General features: G+C 35.8%; 1 long non-coding RNA gene across 1 annotated transcript; it reads right to left on the reverse strand.

The window, feature by feature from the left end:
- Positions 1 to 27,318, reverse strand: LOC141555619 (uncharacterized). The gene is made up of 4 exons (XR_012486281.1): positions 27,235 to 27,318; positions 19,910 to 19,982; positions 8,951 to 9,050; positions 1 to 475 (listed from the first exon to the last, which is right to left on the reverse strand). It is a non-coding gene; the product is annotated as an uncharacterized LOC141555619 (long non-coding RNA).
- Between the last annotated feature and the right edge of the window lie 281 nt (positions 27,319 to 27,599).

A 27,599-nucleotide genomic window follows, 5' to 3' on the forward strand; every position in this document is an offset into this window, starting at 1 on the left:
TTGCCCAGGCCTAGATTCCTTTTTCCTTTTCTTCTTCTACCTTTTAACTAATGTGACACAAACTAGAAGAGACTTTCTTGATTTTCCTCAGTTGCTGGTGTTCCCCTTCCCCTTCCAAATTACTCTGAATTATTTTGTAAATTCTGTTAACTTATCTGTGGACATGTTGTAAACTCCCAGTATATAATATATTTTATTTTGGTCTTTTTCTCTTGCTTAGCACTTAGCTCAATGCCTGACACCATATTAGGTACTTAACACATGTGCTTGTTGATTGACTGATGGATGGATGTATAGTATCAGAAAAATGCTGATTTGACCCTTTTGAATCCTCTCTTCTTTTTGGGGGGGGCTCATTTTGTAATATTTCATTCCTGTCTTCTCTAATCCCACCCTTATTTCCAGATTCTGGAACTGCTTGCATGCTTCTGGTATCCAGTTCAGCTATGTTCCCCAGGCATTCAAGAGAGGCATTCTACACAAAAAAAGGAAAAACACATTTTATTAAAGCAAACATGCACTCCTCAGCAGTTTTACTTATCTTATTTATACACTGCAGTGCCGCTTTCTATGACCCAGTGATTATCATTTCCCAGAGCTATCATCATTTTAAAGCTACCTGTTCATCGTGCTCCAGCAGATGGTACTACGCTAGGAGTATTGTGAGAGCTTTAAAGAAACAAAAAACAAACAAAGAGGAGATGGGTTGTTGTGTCAACAGCTCACTTGCATTGTCTCTCACACTGTTCAGTTTTTGCAGGAGTTGTTGAATAGAGTGGTTCCTACCAGAAAATAACCACTAGGGAAATCAAGATGGTCATTTCTCTTTTCTGTTCCCTTTTTTATTGGAGGGATGGCGTGCATATGTGTGCGTATGTGTGCTCACATGTATATACTCTGGGGAAAGGAAGAATGGGGAAGACTGGCGAAAGAGATGGTAGATAGAGTGAAGTGGATTTCATCCACTTAGGTGTTGTAAAATAGCTGAGGCAGTTAATCCCAAGGTCAGTCACTCAAGAAGTATCAGCATATAATCTATTAATATTTAATAAACCTTTATTAATCGTTCGCCATGAGCAAATACTATGCCAGGTGCTGGAGGTGAAAAGTCAGAAAATAGTACACTCTGTGCTAGTGGGACTTGGAATCAGGAACTTTGTGTATTCTATAGTCTTAGCTCTGCCATCTTGGGCAAAACCTTTAACCTTTCTCAGCCTCCACTTCCTCACCTATAAAATGAAAGAACTGACAGAATTATAGAGCATGAGAATTAGAAAGGTGATTTTTATAGTTATGAAAAGAGGCAGTGAATTTTAGTGAAAAAAATAGCAGAACTTTTGAAGTCAGAAGATTGATTTGAGTTTCGGTTCTGTTCTTTATATTTGGGTGTGACTTTGGGAAGGTAACCAAGTGGTGCAGTGGAAATTAGTGGGGCTAGAGTCAGGAAGACCTGAGTTCAGGCTTGGTCCCAATTGCTTATTTGTAATCCTGGATTATAATATCTGTCTGCCTCATCTGTAAAATGGGATTAATGATAGCACCTATTTTGAGGATCAAATGTAATATTTGTAAAGTTCTTTGCACAGTGTGTTTTCCTTATATAAATGTTAGTTGTAATTCTTATGTAAGCTCTATAGAAATTTTCCTCATCCATGAAATGGAAGAGATGGGGGCAGTTGAGATTCTTTGACTTTCTAAGCATCTTCTAGCGCTAAATTTATGATTATAAGTCATGTAGACTATATTGGGACTGAATCTGATCTTATTGGCATAGGGAATTCCTAGATGAAAAAACTCCCCCTAATAAATGCAAGGTTGGCATCTTTTACCCTTTAAAAAACTTAACTTTCTAGTATACTAAGAGGTCACATAGTATGTGTCAGAGGCATCTCCTGAACCTGAGTATTCCTGGCCCTGGGTTCTCCAATCTCTACTCTATAAACTACTCTCTCATTTACTCTAGTTCCTCAGTAACTTGGTTAGAGTAAATGGTTTTTTCAAGTACTTTTAATCCTAAAATTGTGTGATTCTAAATAAGAGCAAAGTCAAGTCAAGTCAATAAACATTTACTGTTTACTATGTGTTAGACACTGTACCAAGAGTAGTAAACCACAGTGACTCTCAAAGTGTGGTCTAGAGAATCCTGAGGTCTCTGAAACCTTTTCAGAGGGTTCAAAAATCAAAATTAATTTTTATTTCTAATAGGAAAAATATCTATAAATATAACCCAAATAAACAAAAAACTCTTTGGATGGATCCTCAACAATTTTAATAAAAGAAAGGGATACTGAGAACAAAAGTTTGAGAATCACTAAATACAAATGAAAATACATTCTTTCTCTCAAGGACCTTCAATGTTTATGCAGGAAGAAAACACATAAAAAATAGCTAAAAGGGCAGTAGAGAAAGTCCAATAGAGAAAGTATATCCTGGAGAGGAAAAATGACATGGTTGACTTGGGAAACCTCCTTAAAACAGAAATTCTGGGAGAAATCAGAGGGAAAAGCCATAAAGCACAGGGTATTTTCAATGTGAGAAATCCAGGGGTAGAATGAGATTGCAGGCTGAAGAGGTTTCTATGTTAAGGTGGAAAAAGTGCAGAGAGTCTGGAGAATAGCCTTGAGAAGAATTGAAAAGTTTATTCACTACAGATAACATTTTAGTTTGCCACACCACAGGCTAAATCAATGCATTGTGGAATATTGGCTAACCTAGATGGTTACTGATTATATATCATATTATTGATGTAGGAATTACATCATTCCTTTTTTCACTGTTTCTGAAAGTTTGTATCTTCACTCATTCATGACTCTATGATCTCATCAATATGGGTACTTACTTCCTTTACTTTTGCAACTCATAATCCATCCTGCCTTCTTATCCTTTGTTTTTCTCTGTGGCTTTCCATTAAGCCTCCATAGGCATGCAATCTATCCAATCTATCCAATGCAATGGAGGTTTTCTCTTGCCCCTTTTAATATTTTGTGGATCCTGTTGTAATGTTAAGGCTGTTCATTTGTTTTTTTCTCACTTTTGCTATCTTACTGAGCTACATCTTTTGTCAGTCAAACCTGTCCTTTGTGATGTTTTTCATTCCACTTTTCATATACAAGTCATTATTTGTAATATATTGCAGCCTGTTTATACCCATCATGCATCTTTCCATTGCCTTTGGGGTCACCTGCAAGAATAATTACTGTATATCTATATTTTCTGCTCTCAGTGCAACTCAAATGCAATAAAAAATCATGTACTGAACATACATTAAATAAAAAGAGCTAAGAATTTTTATGGCACTTTTACAAATGACATTTCTTACAATACTGTGAGATAGATATTAACATCCCTATTTTGCACTCTGTTAAACCAAGGTTTAAAAAGGTTAAATTCACACTTGGCTATTGCCACATAGATCCATCCAATCAACAACAATTTAAATGCCTACTGTGTGAAAGATAGTCATGTGCTGGAAATGACAAGACAAAGGGGGTTTAAATTCTGATGAATCATAGATTTAGAACTGTAAGAGTCCTTAAAAGTAAATGTAACAAAATCCCTTGAGTTTATACTTAAGGAAATTAAGGTAGAGAGAGAAAATTAGCTATTTGACCTTGCAAAAATATCTCCTAAATAATAAACTAAATATCAAACCTTTCTTTTGCCAGTACCCATTTTTTGGAAGCCAAAAGAAAAGTTACAGAAATATTAAATATAAAGACAGATATTATATGACCTTCCTGGAATTTGGGAACTATAAGCATTTGATAAGGAGAGAATATTAGTGGAGAGAATTCAGAGAAATAGAATGTAGTTTATATATTTTAGGGGTGGAGCTTTCGTTCCTTCACTCCCCATCTCAACTAGGGTTCATGTGATATACTTTTAAAAAAGTATCCACAGAATATCTTTGAATATTTATGGTGTGTGTGTGTGTGTGTGTGTGTGTGTGTGTTTCAATTAAGACTGACTTTTCATGAGCCCATTTTGGGTTTTTCTTGGCAAAGATATTGGAATGGTTTGCCATTTCCTTCTCTAGCTCCTTTTACAGATGAAGAACTGAAGCAATTGTGGTTAACTTATTTATCCAGGATCACTACTATGTGTCTGAGCTCAGACTTGAACTCATGAAGATAAGTGTTCCTGAGTTCATGGCCTGGCACTGTAGCCATTGAACCATCAGATATTGGTCCCACTATATTGGATAGTAGGACCCAAGTGTAAACCTGTGGGTTATATTTGACTTCACCTGTCTCTTCCAGATAGCATCTTCTAGGTATCCTAAAGGTGTCTGTCCTGAGTTCTCTTTTTCCTTTATACTATTTCACTTGATTTCATCAGCTCCCATAGATTTAATAACTATCTCTATGTTGATGATTCTCAAATCTACCTATCTTCCCTAATCTCTCTGCTGATTTCCAAACTTCCTTCTCCAATTGCCTTTCAGATATCTCAGATTGAATGTCCAGTGGATATCTCAAACTCAACATGTCCAAAACTGTGTTTATGATCTTTCTCCAAGCCCTCCACATCTCCTGCTTTCCTTCTTACTGGAGAGAACCATATCTTCCCAGTCCCTCAGGTTTCCAACCTAGAGTCAACTTGGATTCCACACTCTCTTTTGTACTCCCTTCCCTCATATCCAAGCTGTCACCTTTCACCTTTCCCATATCTTTTGAATATGTTCTCTTTTCTTTTCTGACATTGCTACCACTCTCATACTAACCTTTATCAGTTCATGCTTGGATTATTTCAATAGCCTACTGGTTGGTCTAGTTGCTTAAGTCTCTCTACTTCAAATTATACTTCATTCAGTGATGAAAGTAATTTTCCTAAAGTTCAGATCCAATCTTATGATGTCAGCCTCAGTGATTCCCTATTGTCTCTAGGATCAAATAAAAAATTCTTCTGTTTGGAGTTAAAGAGTCCTTTAAAACTTAATCCCCTTTCATTTTTGCATTCTTCTTATTACTCCTCACCTCAGGGTCTTTGGTTTCTGGAAAGCTCCTTGTCTTTCTTTGTAGTTATTGGCTTCTTTGGTTTTAATTTTTAATTAAAATACCATCTTCTATTGGAAACCTTTCTTAAGACCTCTTAGTTCTAATGTCACCCTTCTCTTAATTACTTCCTATTTATTCTGTATATAAATTGTTTGCATATTTTGTTTTGCTAATTGGGATTAAAAAGGACAGTGTTTTGCTTCCTTTTATAACACAAGAACCTAGCACAATACCTGATACATAGTAGGCACTTTTTCCATTTATTTATTTATTTATTTACTAACTCTGAATACAAGTGGGGGAAGTAGAACAGTTTTAAAAACTAGTTGCCCAAATTGAATTAATTATGAACTTCTACACCAGCTACCTAATGAAGTTCATGTAATGTACTTAGAACACACACACACACAAACACATTACATATACATATATATGTATATGTGTGTACACATATACTTCTTTTTGTGTTGAAGTCTGTGGGTGATAAACGGGAAGTTCTACATCATAAATTCCTATTTGGATATTCAATTTTGAGAATCTTCGTCTCACAGCCTTATCATTTTCAAGTAAAGTTACAATCAGTAATGATATCTGCTTGCTTTTCACATGCTGAAATTAGTTGATTCTTCCCCTAAAAATGTTTAAAAGCCAACATGTACATTTTGCACAATGATCAATCAAAGCAATAAATAAAGGTCAACAGCAGAAGGTGTATGGGCTTGCTTATTGGATTGTAAACATATACTACACACACACACACACACACACACACACACACACACACACACACATATATACATTCATTATATATATCATCATATATATATCTATATCTATATGATGATATATATATACTCACTATATATATCATATATATATATATATATATGTATATACTCATTCCTCCATGAAAAAGGAATGCCCTTTCTGAGCGTTCCTTTAGCCTCAAAGGGACAGGACCCTTTTCTCCCTCTTCCCCATCAATATGAAAGAAGTGAAAGTAAATGCTATTTTCCTTTGCCACTGTGAATAATAACATTTATGCACCAAGATCGGTTTGCTTCTTTAATATGAAAAATGATATCCTGTTTGGATGAGACATTTCCTTGAATGCTTAGCATAAATTGAGCCCTTAAGCTTTTAACAAGAAATTCTGGGATATCTTGCTTAAAGATTCAGGGCGGATCTTGGAAACATTGCCTGTTTCTCGATTTGGTACAAAAACCAGCTTTCTCCATATAATTACAAACAGCTTTCACTATTAGGGATATGGGGAAAAAAACTCTCCCAAATGATTGTGGTTTGTCTGTCTGTTTGTCCACTAGCTTCTCCCTCTCACACACATACACATACATTCTCTCTCCCCTTCTTTTTAAATTTGTATCAGACTCTCAAGTCACAAGAGCACAGTTTAGGTATCACAGAGCTGAAAGATAAGTGATGCGGGAAAAGGAAACACATTTTTCGCCACTCACAGTGACAATTAGAATGACGGCAATAACAAGGCCAGACTCCTTCATCATTGTGCTTTAACTCTGTCAGCACCAACTTGACCAGAATTAGCCTGTCTGATGCATGAAGTGTTTTATTCATTTTTCTCTTTGGGAGACCCAATACTGTGAGATCTTTTTAGATAGCGAATTAGCTCCTGTATCACCCAAGCAATCACATTTAAAACTATGCTCAGAAACTGCTCACCTGGTCATGCAAAGTGAATTTGCTATGTTGAGAAGCTGTTCTAGCAACAAATCTCCAATGGTTTAAATTTTATTAAATATTTCTGTGGGAGATTACTTTGCTTAAAGAGAAGGAGAGAGATATTTGGAGAATACATTTTGGTTCTTCCATAGGACTCTGTGGTCAAGGCAAAACCACTCAAATCAGTGATTTTACTCCAAATAGAAAAGTCATACCCTTAGGGTGATAACCTCATTATCTGGAGAACATAGTTGTACCTCCAGAAAGACCTGGAATTTTTCATGGGGAACATGTGTCCCTGTTTTACTGAATTATTTGCTTAAATGCTTTTAGTCAGTCAGTTAGATGGCACAATAGGTAAGAGTGCTGTTTGGAGTCAGGAAGAGCTAAGTGCAAATTAGGTCTTAGACACTTACTAGCTACATAACCTGAAACAATTCATTTCATCTCCATCTGTCTCAGTTTCCTCAATTACAAAATGGGGATAATAGTAGAACCTATACTGATGGATGGTTAAGGGATTGGATGAGATAGCACTTGTAAAAAGCTAAGCATAGTGCTTGGCACAAAATAGGCACTTAATGAATTTTTGTTTCCTCCCTCCCTCCTTTCTCCCTTCCCCCTTCTTCCTTTTTTCTTCCCTCCTTCCTTTTTTCTTCCCTCCTTCCTCCCTCCCTCTTCCTTTCTTCCCTCCCTCCTCCCTTTTTCCCTCCCTAATCCCCTGTTCCTTCCTTCCTTCCTTCCTTCCTTCCTTCCTTCCTTCCTTCCTTCCTTCCTTCCTTCCTTCCTTCCTTCCTTCCTTCCTTCCTTCCTTCCTTCCTTCGAGTTCTAGACCTGAAGACTGAAAGACCCGGGTGAGAATCCTGCATCAGATGTTTAGTAGCTATGGGATCTATTTTTTATTTATATATCTTTATTAAAGTATGCCAGGTTCTTTAATAGGTGCTAGGGAAACAAAAAAAATTAATAAAAAGAAAGAAAGAGAAAAATTCCTGTCCTCAGGGAACAAACATCCCATTAGAGAAATTATATGGATGTACAAAATAAATATGTCACCTTAGAGAGAAAGTGACATGGATAATGTAGAATGTTGTATATATGCTGAACTTCGAAAGAAATTAGATATTGTAAAATGTGGAAGTGAAAAGGAAGGCACTTAACTTTGCTGGAGAAAAATTTCCTCATCAGTAAAATGGGGATATTAATAGAGTACTAATGAGGTTCAACTGAGGATGTCTGCAAAGTGGTCTGTAAATTTTTCAATGCCAGCTATTATTATTTAATTTAAACATTTGGGAGTCTTAGTCTCTTTCTCTTTTCCCAGTTTCCCTCAGTTTCTTAATTCTCTTTGGTTCCCCAAATTGGCCATTAGACAACTCATAGACCAAGGAAAACTCAAGAAAGATACTTCTTCATGTCTCCTGCTTTCTGTTAGTTAAGTTTCTCAAATGGTTTTCTAGAAAATCAATGGTGGTGAAGGACCAGCTTTGCCGGGGCAAGGTCTAGGACCACCCTCTGAAGATTCTAATCCAATTTTACTCATGGTTCACACCTTTCAGAGACAAGCCTTTTGTCAACAGGACAAACCCCCAAATCCTGCAATGGACAGCAGGAAGCATCATGTCTTTGTGCATAAAACCCTGAGATTTTTTGGCATGCCCTTCAGTCACTGTAATTTCATATGTAATTAGGGGGTCAAGAAAGGATCAGGACAACTCTGTAGGAGACTTCCCCAGTCCTTCAGTATACTGTTTATGGAAGCACTTTGCAAAACATAGGTATGCCTTCAAGCTCTCCTGCCAAGAGCTCTCTCAGTCCTTGGTTCAGGTGAATGTTTGTAGAAATTTCAGAAATCACTGCATGAACAGTAGTCATAAATCATTCAAGTGAAGTCGAAGGAAGTTTTAAACATCACCAGGAACTCATCAATCATAACATAACAGGAGCAGGGGCTAGTTTCACATTTCATACTTAGGCTGCCCGAGTTTGTGCGCATTTTCTCTCTCTCTCTCTCTCTCTCTCTCTCTCTCTCTCTCTCTCTCTCTCTCTCTCTCTCTCTCTCTCTCTCTCTCTCATTTTCTAATTTCTCATGCCTAACAATTCTCTTTCTTATTAATCTATGAACAGTAGACCTGAGGTCAGGCCATGTTTGTGGATGTTCAGAGTATTCTACTTTATTGTCTAAAGAAGCCAGAGTGACAAAAGCACAGAGCCATTCTTGTGTGAGGTGAAAAAGAGAATGAGAAAGAACTAACCAATACTCCTGGGATTCCATGGCAGGAGCTCATTCTTGAAGCAATCACTGCTCTGTGGAAGAGAGCTTTCATCACGAGGTTTTCTGGTGATATGCAGCATCTGGGCAAGGGAAGCAAAATTCGAATTTACCCTATTATCGTTTGGGAGATCTCCTTGCAAGCTGGATGTAGTCATTCAGCTTGTTCTATTCAGACACTGCGCTGGATCAATCTAGCAGTGACTGCTGATCCAACCAAAGGATTTGAATATTAATGCCATTCCATATTCCTTTTAGGAGGCATCCTGTTAGCCCCCATCGTGAGACACTGCCAGAAATTCTACAGGCAAAGAACAAGAATTAGGAGTATATCAATGAAAGAAGAAATGAGGAAAGTCCAAACAAATCATCCCCAGCTTGCCCAGTTTCTTCTTTATCAAGATGTAGAGAATGCCTTCTCTAGGGACACGTTCATTGTATAATGAAGATTTGTCATTTAGGAGCCAAAATAAAATCAGTTTTCCATGTAGTCAGATACAGTCTTGATGAGATTCTGGGGCTCACAAAAGAATGTTGCACAGCCCTTCTATTTAGATCAAGCATCTAAATGCTGAACTCAAGGGAGAAAAAAGAAGCAAGGGGAAAGAAAAATGAATTTATTGTCAAATTGGAACGCTACCTTTTTATATTACTAATATATCTATAATTCTCACCTACCATTCCTTCAGCATGTATATGTGTATGTATATGTATATATGTTTTTCCCCCTCCTTCCAAACCTGCAGTGCATTGCAAAGCTAGATTTAAATATTTCAGAGTGACTGTACCCATCATTTGCATTCCAGTGACTCATTCAGAGCAAAGACATCTGAGCAGAAATACAGCAGATAAAAGAGAAACCATTAATCCAAGGAAGATTACTGGCACAGAATCTTTATCCTGTATCCTCTCTGAAATGAGACAAAGATCTTACTATGTACATCCCTCTGGCTTAGCGTCAGATAGTAAGCAATACAGTAGTGTAGACATGGTGCTTTTTAAAGGCACACTACATTGGACCAAAGCTTCACCATTTTGACAGGTTTGAAGTCATATTATTTCATTGCCTGTTTTCTAACATGGGTTTCTTTTCCTCTACCTTTATTTCTTTTTCTCATTCCCCATTCCCCACTTTATGTGATTCTGTCTCATTCATCTATTGGTGACTCTGGGCAAGTCACATAACATCTGTTAACATCAGTTTCCTCAACTATAAAATGAAGATAATTATAGCACAAGGTAGTTGCACGAAAACAAATGAGAGGATATTTGTAAAGTGCTTAAAAGAGTGCCTGGCACACAGTAGAGACTAAATAAGTGCTTACTTCTTTTTTCCCTTCCATTCCCTAGTATTGATTTTAGTATTTGATTTTATCTTCTTCAGGCCAGAAAGGAATTTCAATTCAATTCAATTCAATAAGCATTTATTATTTACCTACTATACATAAAGCATTGTACTAGGTTCTGGGAATAGAAAGATAAAACATCTGGTCCTTAATAAACGTGTATTCTACTGATAACCTTACATCTTAGAAGAATTGGAGAAGTTTTCTTTTCTCCATATAATTTAGTGAATTTAGATATTCTTGATTCTGTGGACAGTTCTGTTTACCTCTAGGCAACTATCTAAGACTACAAGGCATATAGAAGTTACTGTACTGTTCAAGAAAGTCCCTTACCCAGAGAGCTGTATACCAATGAAATCCTGATTTTAAAATGGGGATACAATGCCCTGCCCATCTTTCTTTTCATAATTGAATAGCTGTGAAAACTCTATATAGAACAAGATTTTTTATTATTCCAACTAATCTTAGTTATAGTTATGTTATTAATGCAGAAGTGACTTTTTTTTACAAACAGTATCCACTTAGTTTTCTTTTAATAAAAGGTTTTTTTTATTATTCCAAAATATGTGCAACTATACTTTTCAATATTCATCTTTGCAAAACCCCATGTTCCAAATTTTTCTTCTTCTCTCCCCTCCTTCTCTCCAAAACAGCAAATAATCAGATATAGGTCAAACATGTGCAATTTTTAAAAACATTTCCATATTCATCATGTTGCACAAGAAAAATCAGATCAAAAGGGAAAAACATGCAAAAGAACAAGCAAGCAAACAAGCAATGACAACAACAAAAGGTGAAAATACTATATTTTGATAAAAAATCAGTCTCCATATTTCTTTCTCTGGATTCAGATGGTTCTCTCCATTACAAGTCCATTAGAATTTCCTTGAGCCACCACATTGTTGAAAAGAGCCAAATTCATCACAGTTGATCATTACATAATTCTATTGCTACTGTGTACAGTTACAGTGTTCTCTTGGTTCTGCTTACTTTACTCAGCATCAGTTTATGTAAGTCTCCCCAGGTTTTTCCAAAATCAGCCAGCTCATGATTTCTTATAGAACAATAATATCCCATTACATACCATAACTTACCCCATTACATTAATATACTATAACTTACTCAGCCATTCCCAAACTGATGGGCATCTATCAATTCCAGTTTCTTGCCACTACACAAAGGGCTGCTACAAACATTTTTGCACGTGTTCATCCTTTTCTCTCTTCTATGATTTCTTTGGGATTCAAACCCAGTGAAAATACTGCTGGGTCAAAGTATCCACCTAGTTTTCAAAGCATAATAAGCCATTATTAGCTTAGAAAAACTTGATAGACTTCCAGTTCAATTAGGGGCCCAATTAGTGATATTAATTTGACTTCTTTGATGTTTTTTAGTTTCTGCATTTCCATACTGAATATTTGAGAATCTATAGACAGATAACGAAATTCTTTATCCATTAGAGTGCTTAACATCTCTTGCATTTGTTTCCTTATATCTTGCCACATCTATTAGGCTATGAATTAAGATAATTTCCACTTGTCCTATTCTCACCAGAGACAGAGAACAAAAGAACACCCAGCGTTTGTTTCATTCAAGGCATTTCTTTTCCAAGGCTTTAAAGGAGCAATATGTACCAGACCTTCAGTCAAAAGACCTTTCTTTGGAAGTCATGGATCTACCAGTTCTTGTCTTTGAAACATTGGGTAAATCAGTTCTTCTCTATGAACCTCATTTTTGCCATGATGAAAAAAAAAGATGCCCTAATATCTCAAAAATTCCATGATTCTATATAACGTCACCAACATGACATTTGCATTTCTTATGGAGAATAAAAAATTGTTCTTAGCACATGTAATGGACACTGCCTTTGTCTTTTGAAAAAAAAAACGGTAACTACAAATAACATGTGCTTTGAAAGTTGGTACATCATAAATAAAGCATATAAATATATGTGCTTTAGTATCTGCCTTTGTTTTCCCTTTTCTTTTGAGAGACAATCATAGCTAAATCACATTTGTCCAGGGTCTCACAGCTAGCAAGTGTGTAGTGTCTTATCTTAGGTCAGAATTGAACTCAGGTTCTCTGAACACCAGGGTCAGCGATCTATTCATTATACCTCCTAACGGTCTTGGCAATTTGTTTTCAGTGGAAGAAAGGAAGAAAGCAAGGAAAGCAAGAAGTAAGAAGAGAGGAAATAAGACATTTATTTTGTGCCTTTTGAGCTAAGCTATACACACACACACACACACTCACACACAATCTCTTTTGATTCTCACAACAAGGTAAAAACTATTATAAACCCCATTTTACAATTGAGGGAACTGAAGCAGACAGTGATTGAGTTGCTCAGGATCACATAGCTAGTGAATGTAGGAGGCTGGATTTGAACTCAAATCTTCCTGATTCCAGTCTTGTGCTCAGGGAAAGAGCAAAAAGTTTTAAATCCCATTCATCAGTTGTTTGATTTTTGCTAGGTCACTCAACTATCCTGAACCTCTTGTTTTGTTAAGGCTTCTGGAAGAAACAGAATAGAAAAAAACCCCAAATCTTGGCTCTGTTACTTGCAAAAATAAAGGGCAACAAGTCATTCCCCTTCTTTGAGTTAATTTTCCCCTCTATAAAATTAGGGATTGGATGATATTGTTGCCAAAGTCCTTTCCACATTTAGGTGCTATGATCTTCTTGAAGCCCTAGTGTGGTATACATCAGTATTTTTTCTCTCTGGTTGTTTATCTGTCCATAGAGTAAGGCCACTCACTCAAAATAACTAAAAGTGGTATGGCATATCCTCTTCATCTTTATGAGTATGTGACAACCAGACACACTTATCATCATTGGACTGGGTCAGCTGGTGATGGTCACTAGCCCATTCTCTTACATCCCTCATTTTCATGTGGTAACAATAGCTAAGCCTACTGTGTCCAATTAAGTTTCCCCTTAAAGCAGCCTGGGGAGGTTGATAGCTTTTTGGAGATAGATCTGTGTCCTTGTGACCTTATCTCTCTATACTTTGCATTCAGCTATGAAATTAAATTGCAGGAAATGATTCAGTTTTGAATCATTCCATTTAAGCTGGCAGGAGCCAAAAGCTCTCCTATGAGTGACAACCATGTGGACGACTTTTCAGATGGAAAGAAACATAAATACTTTAGTGGGCTCAGTAAATTGGTCCAGAAGTGCAGACAGCTCTAGTCCTGGTGGGGCTTGGGTTTTCAGACGTGCACAAACTAGTTTCTGCTTCCTTTAAAGAAGCTTATTCAGATGAAAAAAAAAAAGAAAAGAAAGAAAGAAAGAAAAGGCAGGGAATGTCTCCTTAGCCATTGTTTAGGATAGAAGAGGAGAACACCTGGAAAAGACTCCTTCAGTACTGGACCATTCACTAACCTCAGCTCTTACATTCTCTTCTGGTTAAGAGATCTGATGAAGAGCATTAAACCTTGAGGTTATGGAAGGTTAGATCTACTGGGACTAAGCCATGATTATTCTGTTGATTTAAACTGACACAAAGGTGAGGTCAGAACAAAATCTTGTTTTTCCTGTAATTTAGGGGCTAGCAACCATGATAATTTCCACCCCTCCTAATAATGTTCAAATTATCCATTCAGAGTGATTTGATTTCAGGTTTGAAGTCTGGAGGTCTCTGTAATAATCTTGCTCAGTATGAAGTACTTATTTATGGAGTAGTCTTTGCCATTTTTAATTGCACTTTCCCCTCCTGCCCTTATTAATTATCTCTCCAGTTCCTCTTAGGCCCTGTCACAATGCCAAATATTGAAATAGAAAGGATTTTTTTTATTTATTACAAAGGAGATGCAAAAATAGGACATGGTTTTCAACTTGCAACTTGGGCTCTTTAACATTCAGTGTCTTTGAAAGGTAATACTTTTTTAAAGGGGGGAGGGAAGATTCCTTTGAATTTCCTGGGATGTGGACCCTTTTTTCTGTTGCCTTTTATTGGTTATCCTCAGACTTTGGGAACAAAGCAATGAATTTTAATGAAGGTATATTTTGAAATCAACCATTTGAAATGAGAAATATCATAGATTTAAAGGAGATTAGAGCCAAAGAGTGTTTTATGGATTACATGGTTATCTAGATGAGTAAATGAAGGCCAATGAGCTCATTAGAGTTTTTAAACTAGAGGAGAACTTAGAGATCATTCAGTTCATCAGAGAGGTAGAAGTGACTCTGTTCAGTCACATTATTGATTAATGACAGGGTTGGCACTTGGACCCCAGTCATTGGACCATAGGATAAATTATAGATTTAGATCTGGAAGGGGCCTTACAGTCCATCTAGTTCAACCTTCTAATTTTACAGATGAAGAAACTGAACCTTGGAAAGGATAATTGACTTGTTTGGGGTCACATAGTTAATAAGGGTCAGGTGTATAGCTTCTGAATACAGATATATCTGGTTATTTCTATGTCTATGCTGCCAAGCTTCTTCCTTTATCTCCATATTGATCCTTCCACTACACACTACACTTCATCACAGGATCACAATTATATATTTGTAGCTAAAAGGAATCTTAAAGGTCACCTCATCCAACTTCTTCATTTTACATGTGAACAGAGAGTCCCAGAGAGGTTACATGACCTAGAACAAGAGAGAGAAAAGAACCTTCTCAGGTTCCAGTCTGACCTGTGGGCACAAGGCAGCAACTATAAGAACAGGTTATCCTATTTCATCTTTGATGTCTACATTTCAGGACATTGAATAAGGTCTGAAATAACAGCTGAGTTCTAAAGCTGTTGTGGATAGTACTTCATACTTGGAAGATCCTGTTTCAGTGGCCTATATGACAGATACTTGCAAAGTCTTCCACATTTTTCTACTCTGATTCTTCATTGTGGTGTAGAAGTAACAAAGGGTTTTCAAAAGATAATGCCAGTAGAATTTAAGCTTGACAGATTCTACCAATGGCTTTGAATGATCATCTCAACAGAATGTTTGCTTTCCAAGGACCAGCCTAAGTTTGGAAAGGCTCAGGACCAATAGGTTGGCTGTTGAGTGATGAAATTTTTAGTTGTGACAACTCAGTCATGTGCAATCCATTAATTCTTCAATGACAATGACAGTCTATTAAACATTATTAAGCACCTGCTATGTGCCAGGCACTGTGCTAAGCACTGAGGATACAAATACAGAAGCTTATAATCTAAAGGTAGAAAATATTACACAAAAGGAAAATGGGAGATGTCAGTTCCAATGTCCTGCAGTCAGGTGAAAGATGTTTTAGCAGTGCTCTCTCCTTAAATGGAAGTTTGGAGTTCTTGGTGGGAAAATATGGGGAAAAGAATCATAGTTTTTAGATTACCAGTAAATATCAAGTTGTTGGTGCTTCAAATGTGAGATCTTCTTCAAATGGCCATCATGAAAATATTTGCAACGTATTTACCAGCATTGGTTTCTGAGGATGAAGAAATAGACAAATCCTTCAAAGAACTCAATAATGCCCTTCAAATAAAATCAGCATATATACTGATACTTGGCGATGTGATTGCATGGTAAGAAAAAAAAGGAGAGCAAATCAGAATTTAGAGGAAATGACTTATAGGCTCCATAAAAAGACCTTCCTTTATTCCTGAGGTTTTTAATTTGGGCTCCATGGATTCCCTTGGATAGATTTCTGAGAGTCTGTGAGATAGGATGTGAAAATTACATCTTAATATCAATAGTACATACTAGATTTATATGTAAAAGATATCATCAAGGGGTAAGCACCTATTTATACAAAAATACTTATTGCAGCTCTTTTTTTTTTGTAGGAGCTAAGAATTGGAGATTGAGAAAATGCCCATCAGTTGGAAAATGGCTAAATAAAAACTGTGGTATATGATTATAATGACATATGATTGTTATAAGGAATGCCAAGCAGGTTGATTTCAGGAAAAACTAGAAAGATTTACATGAACTGATACATAGTATCAGAACCAGAAAAGGTGTAACAGCAATATTGTTTGATGAAAAACTGTGAACAATTTTAATTATTCTCAGCAATACAATGATCCAATATAATCCCGAAGAACTATTATTTGCCTCAAGAAAGAACTGATACTGTTTGAAAACAGACTGAAGCATGTTATTTTTCTTTTTCTTTCATTTTTTCCTTTTGAAAAATGACTAATATGGAAATGTTTTGCACAATTACACATGCATATTCATCTGTTTATTGTCTCAGGGAGGGGAGAAGGAAGAAAGAGAGTGGGGACAATAGAATTTGTAACTCAAAATTTTAAATAAAAATTTTGAAAAAAATAGTGCAATTGATTTCCTTTGTAATATTATGCATTTTATATATTTAAAACTAATGTAAATCTATCACCCCAACAAGAACACTAAAAGACCCTCAAAAAGCCTCTTAGGAGAATTTTACTTGTCGAGCAGAGAGAAATGAAATAAAAAAACATATTTAGAGTAAAAACATGTTTATAAAATCTTAGAAGAAGGATACTAGACAATTAATAGCACCATTATAGAGATAAACAGTAGATGGTTAAGAACCATCTTAAAGAAACAAGATATTCATCTAAGGAAAATATTCTAAGATTATGAGAAGGCAAAAAATAGAACATTCAAAAAAGATTTATAAAGTTTATCATATGTATTATTTATAATGATAATAATTTTTAATATCAAACACAGCAGAATCAGAATATTTGGACTCTGATACCATAGACCTATATATACTTCTAAGGGAGATAAAAAATGCACTTAAGGAAACAAAAATAGGAAAAGAAAACAAATTGGAGCAAATTTGTATGTAATAGACTTTTTTGGAAAAGACACAATTGTGAATTTATTGAGAGATCTATTTATAGAAGTTATCTGGAGCAGGAGAATATACTGAAGTCACACAAAAAATTGCATTTTACTAATATCAGAGATCAAGAAGACATCAACATACATTGTCCCACATACCTATTTTAACATGATACATTATCTCTATGGGAATCATCCACTTAGAAACTGAAGACATCTTCATGAAATGAGAAGGGAGCAAGCAAACTTCCACAAATAGTATTTAATAATCAACCTTATCTTTACTATTTGACAAATTAATGAAAGATGTATAGAATGGAAAATCTTATTGAACTTACTGTTTGTTGATTATGGAAAATAATCTTATTTGGTAGAACACAGTGATGCAATAAAGACTATTTTCCAACATTTTTTTCCATCCATCAATCAAAATCATTCATGCTCCTTTAAAAGATGTTAACAACTGGAATAAACATATTTCATGATCCTTTGATTATAAATATCAGATAAGACATAAAACAGAGAGTTTCATAGTCCTCAGTTTTGTGATTTAGGAAATCCTATGCAAAGTCCAAAGTGAAAGGAATACTCTGGATGTTTCTTATTTTAGATGACATTGCATTTTTTGCATGAAGCCTAAGAAAATGGATTTGTAACCACTTACACATATTTAGCTTGACAATTTATACATGAAAACCAAGTGGATGAAGAATTACTATTTCCCAAATTACATTTGAATGGGTATCTTGTAGAAACTGTCCAACAGAAAATAAAAATGGATAGTGAGTTCTCTCTGATGTTGAACAGAAGTTAAGATTAAGTATAATTGTTTTTGGGAAAAAGGTCTTTAATGAACTCAAGCTTCAGGCTCTTTAATGAACTCAAGCTTTCTAGGGTAATAGAAGTCCATTTAAAAATATGGATATTCTATCTGTTTTCCTGTATGGCAGCAAGAAATGGAATACAACAGTCTCTGAAAAAATGTCACACATTAGGCAAGGGAGATGTGCATGGAATGTGTAAGCATATTGTTGCATCCAATTAATGAAAATTTTCAAAGGAAAAAAAGAGTAAAATATGTCATTGAAGAAATGTATGATATGAAGAGAAGATAGATTTGGTAAGGGAAAATGATGATAAACAGCCTGAGTCCTTTGGTGCTACCCTTGATGTCAGAAGAGTGAGGAAGCTATGGTGAGCTTTGAGACGGACACACAAGATGGGTAGGTATATATGAGGTTTTTTTTCCCCACTGAGGCAATGGGGTTAAGTGATTTGTCCAAAGTCATACAGCTAGGAAGTAGTGTCTGCTCCTATATATGAGTTTTTATTTAAATCTCTGGAGTTAACTACAAATTGATGAGATCACATATCCATCAGAGTATTTGAAACATTGTATATAGTGCTTTCCTTGGTTCTGCTTTATTTGCTTTGAATCACTTCATGTAAGTCTTCAATTTTTCATGAAAATAATAAAAGGTAGTGCATATAGCACTTTAGGATTTAGAAAACGCTTATTTAATCCTCACAGAATTCTTTATGGTGATGTTATCATCTCCATTTTACCAGTTTGGAAAGTGAGGCTGAGAGAAATTAAATACTTTTCCTAGATTCACATAGGCAGTTTCTGATTCAGTATTAAAAATGGACTCTTTCTGACTACAGAAATAGCATTTGGTTCATTATACCACTTAGTTCTTTTCTTCACTTTGAAATAATTCATATAAATCTTCCTATTTCTCTCCATATAATAACAATAGTAAATAGCCTTTATATAAAATGTTAGGGTTTGCAAAATGCTTTTTTATATGTTATCTCATTTAGCCCTCACAACTATGTGAAGTATTATTATTTTTATTTTAAAGATGAATTAACTGAAGCTGAGATATATTAAATTAATTTCTCAGAAATCAATTAATTAATTAATTGAGTATGACACTGTTGCTATAGTAAGTTCATTTTAAGCTTGTAGTAATATAATGGCTTCTTAGGTCTGTTTGATTACTTTTTTTAAAGAGATTTTTATATTGGATGAAAAGTTAAGAGAATAATCTCAACTGCTCCAAGTTCCTAGTTAGACAGAAAATTTAATTATATGGCTTAATTGCCATTTATCATCTATCACTAGTTAATCTCTGACCTAGATTGTGGTTGGGATAAAATTTTGTGTGAAGAAGTAATATACTATATTACTATATCTATTGGTGGAAAAATAATAGGAAGTTAGAGAGGAGCAAACCTTTTTTTTTAGTACTTCTCTTAATCCTTGGGGAGTTGGATATAACAGTGTAAGCTCAGATTTTTTACTCCTAGGTGCCTATAGACTTGATGGCTCACTTAATATTTTTCTTCTCTGCCACAGCTCAATCTTACTTCCTATTTCTTTTTTCTTTGTTTGCCCTTTGGTTACTTATTCTTTCTGGTTCAGCTCTGGAGGTCCCTACTTCTACCTTTTAGCTTCCAAACTTTAATAATCCCCCATGATTCCAAAACTCTCTCTTTCTTTTTCACTAATCTATTTTATACCCCACAGGTGTATCAAATTTTGTCTGCCAATCCCAATTTTCTTCCTGTCAACACCACCCATGTTTTTATGAGGCATTTTGAACTTAATCTAAAAATTTTGATTCTTTAGTTTAAAAATTCTCACCATGTTGTTATTTTATTTGGTCACTGATAGGCTTATTTATTCAACTCTCCATCCTTATTTTTGTTTCATTATGTAAGAAAATTCTGCATTTAGATTGTAACATTATATTCCTTCATATTCTTATGGAAGAAATATAAATGGCCATGAAGGAAAAAAGAGTGAGAAAAACAACTGGACTTACCTAATATTCACAGAAGAAGTCTATGGTAGAAGCAACACAATTTGAAGACATCAATATTCCATTTTCAAGGTATCTGAAAAAGAAAGAGATATAAAGATACAGAACAAATTTCAGATCTTGTTGTCAAACAGATCTCCAAAAAAATGACTAAACAGAGTCAATGTGAGAGACATCAGAAAGGGACTCATTTCTCATCTACACAAATTTCATATGTAAAACATCCATATACACATTTGGGGCATTCTTGATAAAGGATAGGAAATGAACAGGTGACCTTTCCTGGATTATATTCCACAGTAGATAAAATTTTTACTATGATAACAATTGACTGAAAAATTTAAAGAATACAAGGTTCTATTGTGTATATTTTTGGTCAACTGTATGAAAAAGCACTGGATTTGGGAGAGCAAGTGCTATGTTAAAAGTGCTTCTCTATAATATTTCTATAATGAGATATCTCCTGCTCACATGTCAAAATTACCCAAGATTCCTTGAGAGCCATAACAATTGAGATAACCTTGTTCAGTGACCCTGTGATAATTAATAGCAGGAAAAAACATTAAATGAGGAGATGAAAGATTACTAGAGATGTTTGTTACTGTCATAGAAAAGATCCATGGCAGAGTTCAAATTGAAGAAGGATTTCTTATGGATAATGAAATTATCTAGATACTTCTGTTTACCAATGATATTGTTTGGGTCATAGCAAATCCTATAACATTCAGAATTCTATAGGATAAGATGCAAAACCATTTTAAAAAAATTTGTGCTAACCATTCACGTCAGAAAAGCCAAGTAGGTCAAGAATGATTATTGTCCAGTCTGTAACATGCAGCTGAATGCACAATTTGTCTGCCATTATATCTCTCTTGGGCAGATTCAGCAAATGGATAATGAGTTGGCCCAGAATTGAACAGGAAGAATAGAGAAGGATGAATTGCCTTTGGGAAATTTCAAAGTTCTTGAATGATCTCAAATTCTCCACCAACCATAAAGATCCATCTTTTTCATACCATTATTTTTTCCAGGCTTGATATATAGCTGTGAATCATAGAACACAATAATATCTGCAGGATATAACTTGAGGATCACCCAAAAGGCAATGAAGAGATAATAGTGAATGTATGGAAGGCCTATAATACATCACAAACAAGCAATTAAGAACCAATGTAAAAGATGTCATAAAATAAATGTACAAAAGAAGGTAAACTGGTCTGCTGATAAGATAAGAGTTCACACAAAAGAGATAAAAATTCAAAAGGAAAAGGATATCTATATATAAACATATAACTACACTATTTTTGGTGGCAAAGAACTGGAAATTGAAAGGATGGCTGAATAAGTTTTGGTATATGATTGTGATGGAATACTACTGTGCTGAAAGAAACGATGAACATGATACTTTCAGAAAAAAACAGGAAAGACTCACAGGAACTGATGCAGAGAAATGAGTAGAACCAGGAGAATATTGTATACAATAACAACAAAATTATAAGATGGTCAACTGTGAGTGACTGAGATATTTTTAGCAATATAACCACTCAAGACAACTTTCAAGGATTTATGATGAAAGATACAATTCATCTCCAGAGAGAAAACTAATGGAGTCTGAATAGAGATTGAAGCATACTTTTAAACTTTTTTTTCTTTTCTCTTTTGCTGTGTTTTTTTTTTTCCATTTACAACATGGTTAATATGGAAATATATTTTACATGACTACATCTGTATAACCTAGATTAAATTATTTGCTTTCTCAATGAGGGGTGTAGAGAAAAAGGTTTAAAAACAAGTGTTAAACATTGTTTTTACATGTAATTGGGGAAAATAAAATACTAAGTAAAGAATAACAAAAAAGAGTAAGGGATAATTTATCAATTATTGCATAATCCATTGGTATCCTTATGATATCAGGAGAAAGAGATAAATTCCCCCATGATACTCTGTGGTGAAATTTGGAAGATAAAATTGGTAGTCATGGGTGAGTTGTCATTTGCATTTTTGGAAGGAATAATGTCAAAGCTGAAAACAAATTTCCAGTTAATCATTTGAGTATTTGAATATATAACCAGGGCATAGAAAGTGAGATCTTTATGAGAATCTACTTCCCATAATGGATAGTAAACTTAGGGACTTTGATGCTGTAAGAGGAGACATAGCCTAACATTGTAATTAGGTCAATAAAAGTTTAGATAAATTCATGAACAATTAATGCAGTAGAATATAAGCTCTTAGAAAGCAGGGATTATGTTTTATTTTATCTTTGTATCCCCTGAAGTTAGTTCAGTGCTGTACATGCAATTCTTAATAACTGCTAATTAGGTAGGAACCAAAATTGAAATTATCATCAGAAATGATGTTTCTGTTATTTTTTGATTTATTAAGAAAATGTTAATAATGCTTATTAATGGAAAATTTAAAAATGTCCTGTGGTTGACCACTGTCAAAAGCAGAATTCTGGCAGAGATAGACCATTAGGCTGACTCAGTAGGAAATTATATATGTTCTCTTTAAAAATTAATATAAATATACCACAAACTTAAACTCTTTGACCTACTTTGTTAACAACCTATCAACTTCTTCCATTTAGGTCATCTCAGAGGACGTTTCTGAGCTTTTGTAAAAGACCAACCTTTCAGAAAATTTAATTTTAGGGGATCACCTTAAACTATAGCACATACTGTGCAGGGCAATTATAATTTGTAAAGTTAATGGAAGTTTTTTACTGGTGTGTTTATGTGTATAATATGAGAGGAGCACTTGTGTGTTTTGTATATTCTCTTTATTGGGTATTCATAGGATCATGGGATTTTAAAGTTGGAAAGGAAAAGTTAGATATCATTTATCGGAAGAAGAAAAAAACCCAGAGAGAAAAAAAAATTTACAAAACCTGTATTCAAATCTTACTTTGGACACTTACTAGATGTGTGACCATGGGAATTTTGAACCTTAATTTTCTTATCTGTAAGATGAGAATAATCATAATAGATAACATTTATACATCAATTTGAGTTTTGCAAAGTGTTTTATATATGTTATCTCATTTGAACCTCACAATAACTCTGTGAGGTAGGAGATCCAATTTTATAGTTGAAGAAATTGAGACTGAGGGTGGTTGAGACTTGTTCAGTATCACTGAGAGTTGATTTAAGAATCAAATGAGATATGTAAAGTTCTTTGCAAAGCTTAATATACTACACAATTATGAAATATCATTATTTGTTTCTCTTACCTTCTTTTTCTCTGTTTCTCTTCTGTCTTCTAAGAGTGAGTGTTCTTAGAAACACTAGTCCTGGGGTGTTTTTCTCTTGGTAATTAAAAAATAAAATCAAGCATTTCTTTCCCTATGAATCAATTTTTAAATTTAGGTACAATGGGGAAAAATCCTAGACAAATTGATGAAATGGTGGGGATTTTCTGCCTATCTTGTTTTTGATGTTCTAAGTTCACTCCATCAGTGGAGTAAAATTTTTTGAAAGGTCAGTCATGAGTGGACTGTGATAACTACTGACAATCATCCTTTAAGATATAAGGCTGTCTTCCAAACATGTCCCCTCTCATGGTTACTGTCATTTTGGGGGGGGAAGAGAGAAGATATGGGGAAAAGACAATTATATATTTGAGAATTTTATTCATTTAATTCCTGTTATATGACATTTCTCAACCTTCTCATTAACTGTTACCTGAATATTAAAGCCATAATTGGGAGGGGGAGAATCAAAAACAGTTTCAAGGAAGACAGAGCTACTGACATTGTTTCCTGCTGGCTGCCCTTTTATAATTACAGCTGCATGCTATCAGCTCAATAGAAAGCCCTCTTCCGTAGCTTTAATAACCCCCTGACCCCTAGGATCTCCACATGCCTTTGAGCAGTAGCATACAGAAGAAACCCTAAAACATGCACCTCTCAATATTTCCATGAAATGGAAGCTTGTGAGTTTTCTCCACTTTCCCCTCCCACCCCCCTCTTCCTCATGTCAGCATAAAAGACCTCAGTTCATTGATTTAAACTAATCCAGAGGGTTAAGAATGAAATTGTCACCCAGAAGTTGCCATTCAAAGGCATAAGAGCCCCAGCTAAAGCAAGGTAAGCTTTTTGGAGGAAAAAAAAAAAAAGGTTATATAATATAATATGTTCTTCACTGGCCCCATGAGGGCTAGACAATGGCGTCTTACAGAACCTGTTCTTGAGTGGTACTTTGGAGGCTTACATAGCCCCTGCCTATTCTACCTCATGAAAAGGGAGATCCAATCATTTTATTCTGGAAACCATTCTCCTCATCTCTTTGGCTGTCATATGTATTTAACAGTAGTGCCCTCAAGGACAATGTGGTGGATCAGCATGCTAGAGGGCGACTGCCTACAGCCTATAGTTTTTCATTTCTCCTTGCCTAGTTTGTTAAGAATGGTCCTCTTTGTTTCCATTTTGAGTCATGGCTGAATTCTTATATGTTGTCTGATCTTCAAGCTCAAATACCCCAGAGAATAGGCAGCCGTGAATCAACTCTCTGTGTGCTTTCTGGCAGGTACTATAGCAAAGAAGACAGTATACTTTTCCTTATTTCTTTAAATCGATAGGGATTTGGAGGAAAAGACTTTAATAAAATAGAATTGTGACTGATTATTTTTTCCCCCTTTTTGAGGACTGCTACAAAATCAGAAGGTTATGAATAGCATGGGGCAATATAGAAAAAAAAAAAAAAAAGCTCTTACTAATGTAGTCCTATGGGTCTAAACCCAAACCTTAGATTTATAATTAAAGCCTCACTGTCTATATATTAACCTACACCTTAGGAGAAGGCTCATCTTTCTGATTGCAGAGTCAAAAAGGAAGCTGCCACAAGCTTCCACTTAGTGTTAAGGCACATAGCTGTTTATCTATTGTTCCTCCCCCCCCCCCCCCCCATATAGTCTATATTATACTTTGGAAATTCAACATCATGGTCTTTTTTTTTTTAAGGCCAGATGTTTTACCCTGCTATGTTAAGTCATCTTGACATCCTGCCACCCAATAGAAACAACTGCTAGTTTTAATATTGCTCCATATCTTTATTACAAGGTACATCTCATGCATCTTAATTCCTCATACTCTTTCTCTGTTGTTCTCCCTCCTCTCCCAGTCTCCCCCTCCCTTTGTCCTGGAGAAGGCATATTGTAATTTTCTGGCAGTTCTGCCCCAACAGCTAAAGAGGTTCTAGATAGCATAATGAATATTCAGCGCTGTTATCTCCCTTCTGTGTGTGTGTGTGTGTGTGTGTGTGTGTGTGTGTGTGCATGGGAGCGCGCCTCTGTGCGCGCACTCGTGCTGCGGGTGTCTTTAATCACAGCTGGAATGCAAAATCAGGCTCCACCTTTCAACTCTATCTCCATCATGCTGAGAGAGTGAGAGAGAGCGAGACTGAGACTGCTAGACAGCTCGAAAGAGATTGCAGCTCAGATGTCCTGGAAAACAGCAAATCCCTCAGACCTGGCAGATTCCGTTACCATGAGAACGGCAGATATTTCCATTGTGATGGCTTGCTCCAGCAGCCATCTGTTACACCCATTTGATTAGGAAGTACAGTTCAGCTTGTACAGGATTTTCATCACACCTTATCCCAGGGCAGTGTACAGAAACTCTTGCTTTTTTTTTTTTTTTTTTTTTTTTTTTTTATGCTAAACTCAATAGCTTCAAAGTATTGTAATTTACTGAAGCTGAGGGCATTTAATGAAATGTGGTGAGGAGGTCCCAATAAGCAGAATCTCAGAGAAGAAAGAAGCACGGGAGGTGCAGGAGGGGATTAGTGTCCTGAGTATAAATACAATCAACTCAGAAATTAACTGTATTTAGCAATGCCCCTTCCTTTCCATTGTGCTTAGTTTGCTGTGGGGACTTCCTGAAATGAGTCAGAAGAAGTGGGTGCAGAGACAGAACTCTCCCATAGATTACTCATGATCCTCAGCTATCTGGAAAGTCATTAAGACTGAACATAAGAAGAAGGGGGGCCGGCCCATCACCATGGCTCATTTATTGCAATGCATCCCAAATATAAGAGTGAGATTAGCTCCCCAAATTTTATTATGAATTCTGATTTTTCTGCAGAACGACCTTGAAAGTTCCTTGGAACATTGCTGTAATTTACTGATTTAAACCAGTTATTTGGACTAGTTGTCCCTCTGTGTACCTATGTGGGGAAGAAATTGTTGAGGATATATCAGAGACATAAAATAGAAATTCCCTTCAATTAAAACACTTTCAAAAATCCTTTCCAAACATTTGAGGTTCTGAGCTCTGTAAGGGTTTATCAGGTTTTGGGGGAGTTGTCTGGAGAGTTTGAACATGCCGGAAGTTCCTGTAACAGGATCAGGCCTAATTAAGTGCTCACATTCCAAAATGAATTTTTGATTGCCACTAAGGAAAGCATTGAGGTAGACTCCACCCTCGAGTCCACCCCCCACCTTTTTGTGTTTTCCACAAGCTGCTTTTTTTAGAAACCGTCCCGGATAATAAATTACTTAGGCTTAAGAAACCAAATTCTCCAATTGTGCTTTTGTTTGTAGGTCTTTTTGTGCCATCTTCTTCTCCTAGTCTGGGTTTCTTGGTCTCCCATCTAGTAGAAAAGATTTCCTTCTCAGGTTTCATCCTTGCCAGAGAACTTTTCACCTCCTCTCGTTTCCTGATGTGGCATCAGGTTACTGTCAAGAGGGGCCATGATATCATGAAGAATGGGGACCAAATTCCCTCCTTTGAACCCAAAGAAAGGTGTCTGGCCAGATGGAATCAGCCAGCAGGACTTGGATTTTCCTTGAAATCACTTACTTAGCCAGCCACCAGACTCAAAAATGATTCACATTTTCTCTCTCTGAGAGGTATACTTCTCTCCTCGTTCTTCCCCTCCACTGCTCATGCTGCTTAGTCTCACAGTTAATAGGAGCATTTCCTTTAGGAAAACAGCCATTCTGCACCCTGGAGGCTGAACCTCCCAGAAAACTTTTCAGCCAGGCCACTTGTTTTATGAACACAGTGTTTGCCTTTGACAGGCAGCAGATGTAAGAAAGCCCTGAAATCTGAAACAAATAAATACCATTCAGATTTTTACCACTGGACTTTCTCCTACTGAGGCCTTTGTTAAAGGAAACATTTACTAAAATACTGTTTTTATTCTTCCCTGTCTTCCTTTTGCTACTCCATTCCACAGCTAGGATATCAACCACATTTCTAAAAACCAAGGTTAAGTGCCCAAGACAAAATCAATTGACACATAAAAGAAATTAAAGTAAGTGAATAGGACGAAATACTCCTTGGGTGGGGAGGGAGGAAAAGAATAGTCCTGGAAAGGAGTACTCACCCAGGAATCATCTCCTCTAACAGTGGCACCTTCTGACTTAATACTGCATCTTTCTTCATAGTCATCAATCTCATGAGAGTCTTTCTGCCATCTGGACCATCCCTGCTTCAGGCTTCCATATGAAAGTCCAATCTGGCAGCATAAATACTGGCTAATGAAGAGTAGTTGTTTGACTGACTGCAAGATAAGCTAGCCTATGTCAACAAAAGCACCAAATTCAATCATTTAAACACAAATCTACATTTATGCAGCCATTCAAGAAGAATTTTCCTTTTCCCATTTTTTCTTCTTTCTCCCTTTTTCTCTTTTCTAATTTCTCTTTCCTGTCAGTCTATGTGTAATGCAGTTCATCTAAAAGCCTGCAT

Source organism: Sminthopsis crassicaudata, chromosome 1 (genome assembly GCF_048593235.1).
Source record: "Sminthopsis crassicaudata isolate SCR6 chromosome 1, ASM4859323v1, whole genome shotgun sequence".
NCBI lineage: Eukaryota > Metazoa > Chordata > Mammalia > Dasyuromorphia > Dasyuridae > Sminthopsis > Sminthopsis crassicaudata.